This window comes from Morone saxatilis, unplaced genomic scaffold (assembly GCF_004916995.1).
Source record: "Morone saxatilis isolate NCDOM2014 unplaced genomic scaffold, NCSU_SB_2.0 Contig23, whole genome shotgun sequence".
NCBI classification, from domain to species: domain Eukaryota; kingdom Metazoa; phylum Chordata; class Actinopteri; family Moronidae; genus Morone; species Morone saxatilis.
In genome coordinates this window covers 18,437,280-18,450,706 of record NW_023339796.1, presented here as the reverse complement: position 1 = coordinate 18,450,706, position 13,427 = coordinate 18,437,280, and positions in this window count along the sequence as shown.

Sequence of the window (13,427 nt, the reverse complement as noted above, 5' to 3'; positions counted from 1 at the left end):
TAGGTACCGAATTTATTACTTTTAAAGGTGCAGACTGAATTATGTAGGTACTACCAATTACAGATTCACCTTTAATCAATCTGTGCCAAATGTTGGTTGGCTGTCTTGGTTGACGTTAGCTTTGAGTTTTCCATGAGACTCGCACAGTTGAAACTTTACAGGTACATAACAGCAGGACATTTAGAGTGCGTGGACAGACAGGAGTCAGCTGCTCGTCCCTCCCTCTCTTCTTGCACTTTGCGCAGGCAAGAGTGAGTGAGTTACTATGGTTACAGGGACACTGTGTTTCTGTCGCTATGAAGCTTTCCTGTGATTCCCATATAAGAGATTATTAGATTAGCATACCTGTACAAGTGTGATCTTGAGATTTAGGGTGTGATGTTTGCAAGTGTGTTGATTAATCATACTTATTTATTACTGACTATGATTATTGACATGATAGGACACACGATATGATTATGAGATGAGTTATTTTTTTGGCCTTTTCGTGCCTTTATTAGATAGTGACAGCCAAGGTAGACAGGAACGGTGGGTAGAAAGAGAGGGGATGACACGCAGCAAAGGGCAGCAGGTCGGATTCGAGCTAACCAGGCGCCCATGTCTAAAAGCTTAGTATGAAACTAATTTTATGTGAATTACATACTCTTTATGGGGAAATGTTACAGTATGCAAGCACTGCGGTAGTGGAAGAAGAGAGGTACTGGTATCAGTATTACTTGAAATGTGAATGGTACCCAATGCTAGACTCCATAATTAAGTAGTAATCAGGTTACATTGTTGTCTCAGTCTTTGGTCTCTGCTCTCTGTCTGTGTCATGGATTTCTGAAGTGCTACAGGCCTTTGTGTCTGTGTGTGTGTGTGTGTGTGTGGGACTGAGCTGCACACAAACAGACCCAGCATACAGGATATTTTATTAGTTATCAAACCAAAAAAAAAATGGTAATAAAAAGGGTATTTTTAACTTTAACAAATCTAAAATAAAAAAAAAGCTCAATATGTGCTACAAGTGTATGACGCCACGCGGGAAAACAAAGTAAAGCCAACAATTTGAAAACCTTACCTTTCCAAGTGGTGTGTAGAACTGAAAAATATTCAACATATTAATTACAGGAAGAACATCACTGCAGCCACATGAAACCACACAAATGAAAATTCATATGCACACACATCTTTCAGTTCACACTAATTTAATTTAATTTAATTGAAATTAATTTGCCATTTTGATCTTTTCACACTGAAAGCAAAATGGAATGTTCATCAAAAACATTTTAAACAACTTGCTGAAACCCTTCATCAACACATCCTCATTTCAGGGGTAAACGGACCATATAATTTACCATTTGTTTTCTTAATTAACTCACAGCAACCCCAAGAAGACCTTCTAATAATGACGCATCACATGCTTCCGTCATCCATTGTCAGGACGTAGAGAACATGTCAGTGGGTAATTGATACATTATGGGATCATTACGAAATCTCCGACCCTGTGTTCTGAGCTCCACACGTCCCCTTTCTCTTGCTGAGTGACATTTGGAGTTTGATGAAAACCTTCTCTGTCAAGTGACACAAGAAGAGACACAAGCCATACAGCCAGCAATCCCAGTTTAGTTTAAACTAATTTACAGTCAGTTGGATGCCCCTACATTGCATCGCTAGTAGAAAGCAATTGTTTGCTTTGTCTTTACCTTGCCTTTGTTACGTTTATTAAAATTTTATATTTGTTTACAGTGAATTATTGAGTTTATATAATGACTTTGCTGTTAATATTACAGTTGTGCTCTAGAAACAACAATTTAGTTCTGTTTGAAATATTTAATTCTAATCCTGTCCGACAGGTTGACGTAGGAACTGTAGAACTAATATGCACACACATTTATTTATCACAAGTCATATCGTCATCACAATATTGAACAGTGTTATTACACATTTCCAATTTTCCTCTTATAGCTCAGTGAGTCAACACCACTACGACCACCACCAAGTACACTTGGGTGATGCAGTTTCCTGGGTAATGATCTCTGGATGATAAAGGAGCTCAGGTTCAAGGGTCTCCCCAAAGCCCTGTCTTAATCCATCAAATAGCTGGCACTTGGGTATGCTGGAGATCTGTGCATCTTTGTTACAGGTGAGGGTCAAAAGGGGAGGTAAAACAGGGAGGCAGAGAGTGTGTCATGTTATAGCACACCGTTCCTCTAGGAAATGAATATGTTTCCCCACAAGATCTTTGAAAGCCCTGATGTAGGATTGCCATTTCCTGTAACTCTGACTTTTCAGTCACTGAGCAGTGATTAAATGTGGAAACTACAAACTGTTGTCTTTTTCGCAATTTAGAAGGGGGGTGTAAATTATGTCAAAAATTGTTTCTTCCAATCAAGATGATGCTTAGCAGCTTGACTAGCTACTAGTATGATTTTCATGGATCAAGTCTTTCATACAGATTACGTCTGAATAGTCCACCTTTTATATAGATTATTATATTATCATATTTAAATTAGTTAAAACATTATGCATAATATTTTCTTGATTAACTTAATGCTTTATGTAATTCTAAACAGTTCTCTTTCGTGACTTCCATTGCTATCTGTGCAGACATTTGCTCATTCATTTTTGTTTTGACTTTTTTTTGGTCGCTTCAAACCTGGTACATTGTCATATCATACATAGCCACCATTTTGCTATGAATTAGCCTATTTGAATCACAGACACTACGGTGGTCAGCAGGGATGAGGTAACCCTTACTGATTTTTCTGCCAAAGACAAATTGTGACAGTATTTGACAGTTGATGGTTGGTACTACTGGACAAATATGATATATACCGTATGATCTTACTGCCCTAAAATGTAATCAGTTGCAAAGGACATGTGTAATATGGGGGGAAAAGTCTGAGGCCCAGAAGGGTGCAAAGGTGGTTGAAGGTAAAGAAAAGCAATGACAAAGTGGGCGTGGGAAGGGACAAAGAAAATGGAGAGATGTGGGATTGAAGTGGAGAAAGGTACAACTGATAGATAAAGAAAGGTGTATAAAAGAAAACAGAGAAGAAAGGAGGAGGGAGGTTCTGCCAGGGTCCCTGCCTTTCCAATTTAGTCTAGCTGTCATTCTGGTTGTGATTAATGAAGTATGAAATGCCATCTGTTTCCCCTGGGAATCTCTCCTCTCCAGGCACAGAGATTGCCCTTCCTGATATTCCCATGGAATCTGTGTTTCCAGGCAGCTACAGTATTTTGGGATAGCCCAGTTCACCTCTGATACTGGAGTACAATTATTATGGCTAATAAGGGATTGGAAGAAGAAAAAGTGGACGGTTGAAGGAGTGGAGAGCGTATTAAGGTAAAGAGGGACAGTTGATGAAGTGTTATCACACAAGGTTGACGACCACGGGGCACAAGGGAGAATCTGGGAAGAGTGCTATCTGTTGTAAACATTACTGTCATCCCCATCCAGAGGGATTACTGAAGCAGTGAACTGTGATCAACAATATGAAAACAGATTTTTTTTCCACCATCAATGCCATTTGGGGAATTCATCTTGTGATGTAGAAAGCAAAAATTAAAGTTCTTTTGATTTATTTTTTCCCTTTAAGGGAAGATGTCTACAAAACAAACACAGTATTTACTTGTAGGAATATGAAGATTAAAAAGATAGTTTATATTAAGTTAAGAAACCACATTATCCCCATCTTATACACATTGCCTTGGATTTCTAAAGAGTCCAGAATACCATTAAATCCAGTTATTAAATGAAATTGCCATATTTGCTGAATTAATTCTGTTTGTATTATCTACATTCCACATTTATATCTGTTTTTAATATTAAAGCGTTCTTGAATGATCTGGTTATTCATCTGACTCTGTAAAGCCATAACTGAACAGTCTTTCTTAAACTTCAAAGAGCTTATGCAGTCTATTGAAGTTACAGTATATATATATATTATAGCTCTGTTAACTTTTTAAACCATCTCTGGCTACAAAACGTGACGTGACTCTTATTGATTATTATTATGATTATTATTGATTTTAAATAAGGAAATCCCCAACTTTTTTTTTTAATGGCCAGTTTAAAACAGGGCAAGCCAAACTGGCCATGTGGGTAGTTAATTTTAGTTGGGGCATTACGGCCACACAGCAGGGCATCCACGGCACTGCCCGTTTGGCCATGGTAGATAGCGATGGCAGGACTCCCTTAACCCCTTGTGTCAATTATTGCTGCTAAACACGCTATTGGGGCAAATTACATCCAATATAAATGCATCCTGGGCAGCATTACCCCCCAAAGGTAATTTCTTGTGTAGACTACTAGCATACTGTAGGTAACATACGTAGGCTTCCTGAGGAAACTATTTAGAAAATAACCAACCTTCAGTAGCCCATTTATCTGGTGGTGTGCTCAAATTTCCATCTTACGTCCCAGGTAATTACTTGGCAGAGCCATGCATTATAAAGGCTGAGTGCCCTGACTGAAGGGCACTTGAGCACTTGACTTGAACAAGCAACAGGGGTGACCTGACGTTAGTCTCGCTCTCTCTCTTTCTCTCTATACTCTACTCTCTTACCCACATGCGCTCTCAAGTACCGAAATGTGGCACTGATTTTATTAAACATGAATCAGTACTTTTTAGTACCAGCGTAATTGAGTACCCTGATAAGTACTGAGTTTAGCACCCAACCCTAAACAGATTTGGTTGTGACTGACGACATGTTGTGTAAACCACAAAGGGTGGAAGTTGGCAATGGTGATTTGCTCGTAGCACTCTCCATTATCAAGGTATATGATAGGCTGTTGATGAGAGAGGGGATATTCTTTTTGTGCTTTCATGGTGGTTTACATTTAATGCATTTAAGTGAAACGATCAATAATCTATGGAACAATTTTCTTATTGCTATTGAAGCAGCTATTGCAGATACATATTGCTATTGTTTTATTGCCCAGGCTTAGCTCATCCCTCCTGTATATACTTTGCAAAAGTTGATACTGTTTTACTGCAGGGGTGATAGCTGTTGGCCTTCCAGCTCTCTGCCTTTCTTGCCGTTTTTTTTTTGTTTCTGCAAAGCAGCAAACGCTTAAAACCTGTCCAGTGACAACATTGCACATTTATAAGGAGAGACAGAAACCCTGCTGTTTGTATGCTCTGCAAAGTGGGGTTCAAACAGCATCTTTCTTACTCGTCTGTAGGAGCATTGGATGGCCTATGGCAGTGAGGGCAGGGACCACCATCTGTTGTACAGGCTCATTCCTCAGGAGGTGTGGCTGCACGACAGGCAAGACAATTAGGAAAAGGCAGGGCAACCTTTCATTTATATAGCACATTTCATCCACAAGGGGAAACTCTGCTGCTTCTAGCGTGATGGCAGTAAACTGGCACAATCAGCAGATAAAGTCCGCACACAATGATTAGTACCAGACTTTACCAGCGTCTACCATTAATTACCTAGACTATGGTGCCCCAGCTAACTTCCTCCGCCATAGTTTCATAATGAACCAAAACTATTTTTACACTTCTCACTAACATTGTGTTTTGTGCTGCTGGGACACGCTCTCTGGCGCAGATGTTTGTGTTTGTTTACCAGTGCGGACCAGGCAAAGCAAGAGTATACATCAGTGAACACATGAGCTGGTGCTGATGTCATTTGTTACCACGTTGTTTTCGATCGTTATGTTAGGCTCTGTCATTAACAACGAGCCTCCTTGTTATTAAACGGAATTGTGGGTGAACAAATGAAGCAACTTTATAAAAGTTACGTCAAAGCTAAGTCAGAGACAAAGAGCGAGAAACAGAGAGAGGTGGAGCAAGTGGGTGTGTGAGAGACACAGACCAGGGTAGGTGTGTGTGAAGAGTAGAGTTACCTTACTGAAGGAAAAAGAAAGGTGATGAAAATAGTTATGTACTGAAGTTAGTAAATATATAAGTAATATGGTATATAATAAGTAAGTAGTTCTTTAAATGATTTTCAATACCTTAATGGGAGCTGTTTCACTAAAGCAGAAATAAGAAATCCAGGATAACTTAAAAAGCGAGTCTTGACCTGGTCTAGTCAGTGCATCTTGGCTTAAAAGATTTCCCAAAGGCTACGGCAGGCTGAGGAGGTGCAACTAGGTAAAGCCAGGTTTAAATTATTTGTGGTCTGCATCAATAAATTTGTGATCGACCTCATGGTTTCAATGAACAAAGTCCACAAAAAAGCCCAGATTTACTGATCTTAAAAAGGAGACTCATTAAACATACATTATGGAAACTTAAGTACAGAGGAAATGTGGCAGACAATTGTGGACTGACTGAATGTGTAAGTAGCATAAGAATAAACATTTAGGCTAATAAGCACTGCTCTCATGCACTTACAGTTGTACATTTGCCATAGAAGTCAGAAGTGGAGGTTAATGTTACTCATCTCCGTGTGTTAAACAAATGAATTAGATTTTTTAAGTGAATGAATTTGAAGATTTGAAGTTGAAGTTGAGTTGAACCGACTATTCATTACCTGCAGCTTTTATTATCATATGCCTTTAGGTTAAACTCAGCCAGGATAACTGGAAAATCCTATATTAATCTGCTATCTAGGTTTGTGAAACAACCCTCTGGTTGATTTGGCGACTCCTGTGGTAACAGCAAGTGGTCGTTTTGTTTTGTCTGCGTCACACACAAACACAAGCATTTTCAGTGACTGCTTCACAGTAACAGCCACTGTGTTTCATCAGTTGAGCACTTTTAATGTGAAGCAGCAGTAGGATGTTGTGTCAGCATTAGCAGTAAACATAATACATCCTTTGATATGGTGTAATGAGAGTGAAACGTAAACATTTTTTTGTATGTATCCCAAAATTAGATTTTTGTGAAATCTTTTTGCCTTAAATTGTGAAAACCAGACTTGCCCTTTTGATTCCTGGATTTAGTTTTTCATGAAACTCCCATAGAGAGGATGTGTTGTGTTTACTTTCTAAGCTAGCTGATTTAAAATGAAAAAATGCATTTAAAAATAACAAAAAACTTTTGCATACAACGGTAAGCCTGAGCTGTATCACTGTGAAAGAAAGACTGGCAGCAGTGGATATTAAAGCTCCTGAGAAGGGAACTCCCATGGGGCTGGGTAATCCGTTCTAGGCATGTCACGATACCACAAATGTTGTCTATCTATACCAATACCAGTGAAATTCCACGATTCTCCATACTGATTTGGTCCTGATCAAGTTTTTTGCTCTGATGTAATATTCAGTATCTGCTGATACTAAGTCCTGATCCAGTACTTGTCCTTAATAATACAGGTGAATATCTCTTCTCTGCATTGCATTAAGAAAAAAGCATCTGAGCTGTTCCTCGTTTTTTTAATACTTAAAATATCTCTCTTTTAGTACTCAATTAAATGTGTGAAATGTGAAACTTTGACACTTTCAGAATTCTAAATAATTCCCCTGACCAGTCTTTAGTTACATGGCACAGGACGTTTGTCGGTGTGCGTGTGAATGTGCACATTTATAAGAATTTCAATACAATGGTGAGTGCACTGACTGGAGGCTTATATCTGAACTTGAATCTTAATAGTTAGTAATACAGATACCATACAGATGTTCGTCAAGTCTTTAAATGCAAGATCTTTTGAACCACCAAGATTCACTGAACAACCCCTTTAGCATGTTTCTGTGCAATGCAAGGAGATATTATACAAATATGTTATGCATGTGAATATGAGCTATGATCATTTATAAACATGAATTCATAAAATGCAGCATTAAAATATAGTGAAGTTTCACTTTCTGCTCGAGTTCATTTAATCTTGAGAGGAACTTGTAAGGTTGAGGCTGTCTCTCTCTCTCTCTTTCTCATATATATTTGAATCTCTGGAATATGAGAGATGTCCCTATGAACCCCATCCATTCACATGAATTCACCTGTTCACCTGTTCACCTTTTTTCCATCTATTAAGCTGTCATCTCTTCATCCGTCCAGTATCCACTTTATCAGGGGAAGGAGGAGAGTTTGGTCATATGTCCCATAAGTTTTATATGGAGTTTAATTTCCCTCCTTTGTCTTACTCGTGAATTTCTATACCAGATTGGACAATTACCATGGCCGGGCATAATAACCTTCCATTTTTGTCATTTTTGCTCAGTTAATCCCCATCAGCTGCTGTCTGAGTAATTAAATTCTATAACTGAGCTTGGCCCGTGCTTGTGGATGATTACAGAGACAGTGCAACCTTAACATAAATCACTGTGACGCACACACAAAGGAAGCTGACTCACTTATTTGCCTTTACACGTTAAATGGATTTTGTTCCTAACATTTCTTCGGTCTTCAAATGCCAGACCTATTCTTGTCAAACAAGCTTACTGTATTATTTAAAAATATATCACAAATGGAGAAGACATTAATTTGAATATTTTCTCAGTGTGAATTTGCTAAAGTTTACTCTTTCAAACATAAATTAATTTGATTGAAAGAAACTGCCTGTGAGTTTTGAGAGCATTTTTTTTTTCTATACAACATACAGCACGAGTGATTTAAAAATCTCTCTGTCAGAGAGATCTCAGTGTGAGATCTATTTGCAGTTAGTCCATCTTGACTTTACAGGAAAGGTGACCTGATACTGTCCACTTGGCCTCCTTACTGAATCCCAAGGCTATAATTAAAGTCTTGTGATTGGGCTTAAGCATGCCACAGGCATGTCAACTAACAGTAAATGGTGGCACGCTATGATTTGTCAAAAGTCAGGTGTGGGCTTAAAGGTACAGAATGGACAGTAAATAGGTCTCTACAGTCAGTTAGTCTGATCAAAGCAGAAATGGCTCCATGCTTATCATCAGTAAAAGTAATGGAGGATAAAGCTGAGAAACTGTTCTTCGATAGTATATTTAACTTCAGAAAGCCTCACAACTGCCATCTAATGTAGACTTGCTTACGGGTTTTCCAGTATGTTGTAAGATAGAGTAACAGAGCTGGAATCTGTTTATGAGGGGCGAGTTGTCTTTCAGAAAACGCAACCACAATTCCGTTTTAACAATAGCGGGTGAGCCACATTTGGAGGAGGCTCGTTTTTAATGATAGTCTATCGGTAGAAATTAGACCATGGCAGACTGTCATAGTCAGGTTAATTACTGGGACACACTGTAACACCACAATCAGGTCCTTGTTGTTCTATTACCGCCTGCAATATTTAAGGCTTGTGTACGTTTTATCTGTAATATGTGAACATGCAAGTCCAAGTGCAGCCAATAAGCACAGCACATACATACATACATACATACATACATACCATACACTACAACATAATTTAGTAATAGTGACTTACATTCGCATTGTTACTTATATTTAAATATTCAATTATAATAACCAGTCGTGCTGGATTTAGGTGGCATCTAGTGGTGATGTTGCAGATTTCAATTAACTGAGAACTACAATGGGCTGTGAAGTGTGCAGGAGAAACTACGGTGGTCGGCCCTGTCTAGAGCCATGTGTTGGTTTGTCCGTTCTGGGCTACTGTAGAAACATGGCGGACTCCATGTATGCAGTAACCATTCAAACATAATTATACACGTTCAGAAAAGGAAAATCATTTAATATTGCAGTGAAAAATATGACTGAACATCTACAATTGTTTTCTTTTATACCAAAATATATCTAGGGAATGAGAGTCTTATTACCTAATGTTGAGAGTTAAGCTTTTTGTTGATTGAGTGCCCACTTGCTCCTGTTCAGCAGACAGTTTGTATTTCACCCTTCAGTTCATTACTTTCTGTGGGGAGAGGAGCGTACACAGTGTACTCTGAATTTCAGTTCGGCAAATAGTGCATCTATAGTACATATAGTACATATCACAAATGTCAGGTTTCTATTTGTGGTTTTGTCTGACGAAAGTGGTGTCCCTTTTCATAAAAACACCACTCAGTGTTGCTCTTACAAGCAGAATTCAACAAATGCAAACAGATGATAGTTGCTCATGGCCTCCAGGAAGGCGCCTTGAACAGAGAGGCACCAAAAAGCTTTAATGTCCTCTGGATAAAGCTTTTGGCTACAAGGGAAAGTTCATGTGACAGTTTGAAAAGGCATCTCTGTAGAGGGAATGATCTTATCAGTGGTAGCAGTAACCAAAACTGGCTTAGGTTATGCCCGCAAACTACGAAAAAACATAAGAGAAAAATTATCCCTTGAGTGTGTTAGAAATGTGGTGGAAAAATGTCTCAAAGATAAATGAAATGGCAACAGGCTTTGGCATTACCATACAAGCACTTAGAGGATAGGGGAACAGTAGAGGGAAGGAAGGCAGGTCTGCTTGTGTGGCTAGCAGAATTAGGTAGCAACTGTATAACCTATAAGCAAGTGTTTTTTCAATACACCCTGCAACAGTGATTCCAACATTTAACCATCATTGACCTGACTGCAGCTCCCGATCACCCAAACCAACATGGCTCTTCTATCAAATCAGCACCTACCAGCATTGCCTGAAGCAATTTATCACAAGGTGTGCTGCAGTTGTGGGCCACCTTGGCAGAGAAATTCCCTCTCAGTTAATATTTTATTGTATTAATGGATCTCACTTGGACCAAACTGTCACCTGAGCTTCAAAGCCGGATACAGTCATTAACCTTGACATGGCCAGGTCACAAAGTGTCACCAAGCAGAGTAGAGCATCCGGGGTCCAGCAGGACATTAGATAGTACATTTCACCCATCAACACTGAATGTCATATCAGAATGCATTGGTGCTTTTAACCATATAAGCAATGTTAGTACTTAGTAGGAACAATAAGTACAATTATTTTTTAATCTGAAAATTGTTTAAAAATAAATCAAAGATGAGGCGCTTGATAGAATGACTGCAGGGAACCTTCATGGATGAGCTCTACATATAAAATCAGTTTATCAAAACCCTGTCACTAAATGAATGGACATTAGCAATTAAAAGAGCAGAGAAGTCGGGGTCCAAAACAAAAATATCAGCAGACTTAAAATGAATTGGCCAAGGGCTAGGGACAAGAATTAATTTGGGAATCTTTTAGAAAGAATTGGGAGGTTTAGAGTGGCACTTAACTGGAGAGGAGCTTTGGAATAGGAGGTATGAGGTGATTATTTATAGAAAAAGAGTAGATTTTTTTTTTTTGCCATCACCTCAACCTCACTCAGTGGCTTGTTTAACACTCGACCTATCCTGTGTCCAATAGCAGCATGGCTTCAGCATTTGCTCTCAGAATTCAAAGTTGGTATCCCAAGGACGATACACTCAGTAGCATAAACAAGTCGAAGGCAGCAGGAACTTTATACAGTGCACTGTATAGTTTTTGTTTGTAGGGAGAGAACTCTGTGCAAATGTCTTTTGTATATGAAGATAAAGAATGATGTTTGAAAGGTGTGATGCTTTAGGTTTATAATGTAAGATGATGGCAGTATATTTATTTTAAAGTGCTCACTGCACTAGAAGAAGACCTGATAGACAAGGTACTATGAAAGGAAGGACTAAACACCAATGTGGGAAGGACACTAGCTGTCATCTGGAAATGCATCATCATGAATGAATGTAGGAGTAGATGTGATGTCACACTTCATATATCTTACTTTAATTTTTGTTAAGAATAATGATGAATTTTGAAATGAATGACTCTTGTTGTGGACCCTAGCTCGTGTAGTTGTTACATAGAGTTTAGAACTGATACTTTTTTTTATTTAAAATATTATTTTCATTATCATTTCATCTGTTTATTCTGTTTTTTAATTAATTGCTTAATTTAAGAAATGATGAATAGTGAAGAAACAAACAAAAACCAACGTGACAAATTCAAATTGCTTGTTTTGTCAGACTAGAAGTCCAAAACCCAAGGATATTCAATGTACAATGATACAGAGAAAACCAGAAAGTACTCACATTTAAGAGGCTGAAACCAGAGAATAATTTGCAATTCTGTTTGATAAATGACTTAATCCGAATGATTTTGGCATCACCTTTTCTCTGGACTAGCATAACGTCAGGATTTTCACTTGTACACAGAGAATATCAAACTCTATGAAAATCATGGCAGACTGACATAACATTTACCAAGGGCATTCATAATTCCTCATCATGTCAATGTCAATCATAAACAATTGCAAACAGAAAGTTGAATCTACTAATTTTTTTGAATCTAATTCAGAAAATAAGTGAACTTTATTAATCAATTAACTGTGGAATCCTCTGTACTGTCTGCACTCATTTACAATGTGTTTTATCATCACATTGCTGGCTGTCTGGTCATAAGGCAGCCTGCCAGATATAACAGTCACTTTCGTCTGGCTTGTATGCAGAAGTCGAAGACAAACCTGTGCTGCAAGAATCTATGACTATTAGTATGAGAGAAATGTTTGTCCAGTTTGTTTATGGACATCAGCAACAGTATTGTGATGATGGTATGGTAAAGTGTTTTTTCACCTATCATCTTTCTCATACCGGGAGTAGCTCACCTCTTTAAAGATGTGAACAGTCAATGTTGACAAATTGTGGTTGCCTTGTTCTTAATCTGCAATCCATTGATGTTTACCCCCGACTTTCTCAGGATTGAACCCCCGATGTTGGACAAAAGATTATAGTTGTAGATGTTAAATGTGAATTCTGTCAAATTTAGCTTGTAGCAACAGTAAACTGCAGCTGCGAAAGAGGAGTCGGTATTAGGGTTGCGCAATTGCTCTGTTTTAAGCCACACTTAAGGCCACTGCACAACAAGCTAATGTCACCACAAATGAACAAGAGCCAACGACATGTTCTAGGTCTCCCTAATCAGGTGGTAGTGCTGTTAGTAATGCAGTAACAGACTCCATTGTAAGTGAGAATGGTAGCAGAATAAAATGTATTTCTTGTGTACACATGGTATGTAGAGTTAACCTTTTTTTCTTATGACCTGTTTGAATCAAAAGAAAATTAATTGTATAAAGATTTCAAGTCTACAGATTAATGGACATTTGGATGTCTAACATGTTTATGAAGTGCCTGTTAGATGGGCATGCTAAAGAAACAGTGAGCTCAATGTTTCATCCCATTTCATGTGTTTTCACTGAGCTCACTGAAGAAAGAAGCTCTTGACATTATCTAAAAGTCAGAGAGAGAAAGACAGAGAGAGGTGCTGAAAGTGAGACAGAGCAGGTCCTTAGTGGGCAACTGTTTATCAAGACAACTGACTGGCTCTTATTTCTGACAAAAGCTGAAAGGGTTGGTAACAAAAGGTAATTTAGATTCTACTCATCCTAGCCTCAGCCCTGTCTTCTGGCTATTCAACTGGTTAATGAGACATTGCGTCTGGAGCCTCTGGCAAATGGAGTCCATCACCACAATGCCGTCTCACAGCCATGTTGATTATTGGGGTGTTTCTCTTATCTCCGCTCACCAGGGGCCTTATAGCAAACAGTGGAGACCAAGGACCAAGCATTACACAAAAACAATTAGCAGAACATCCCTAAAGGCGCACTGAAACCTGAA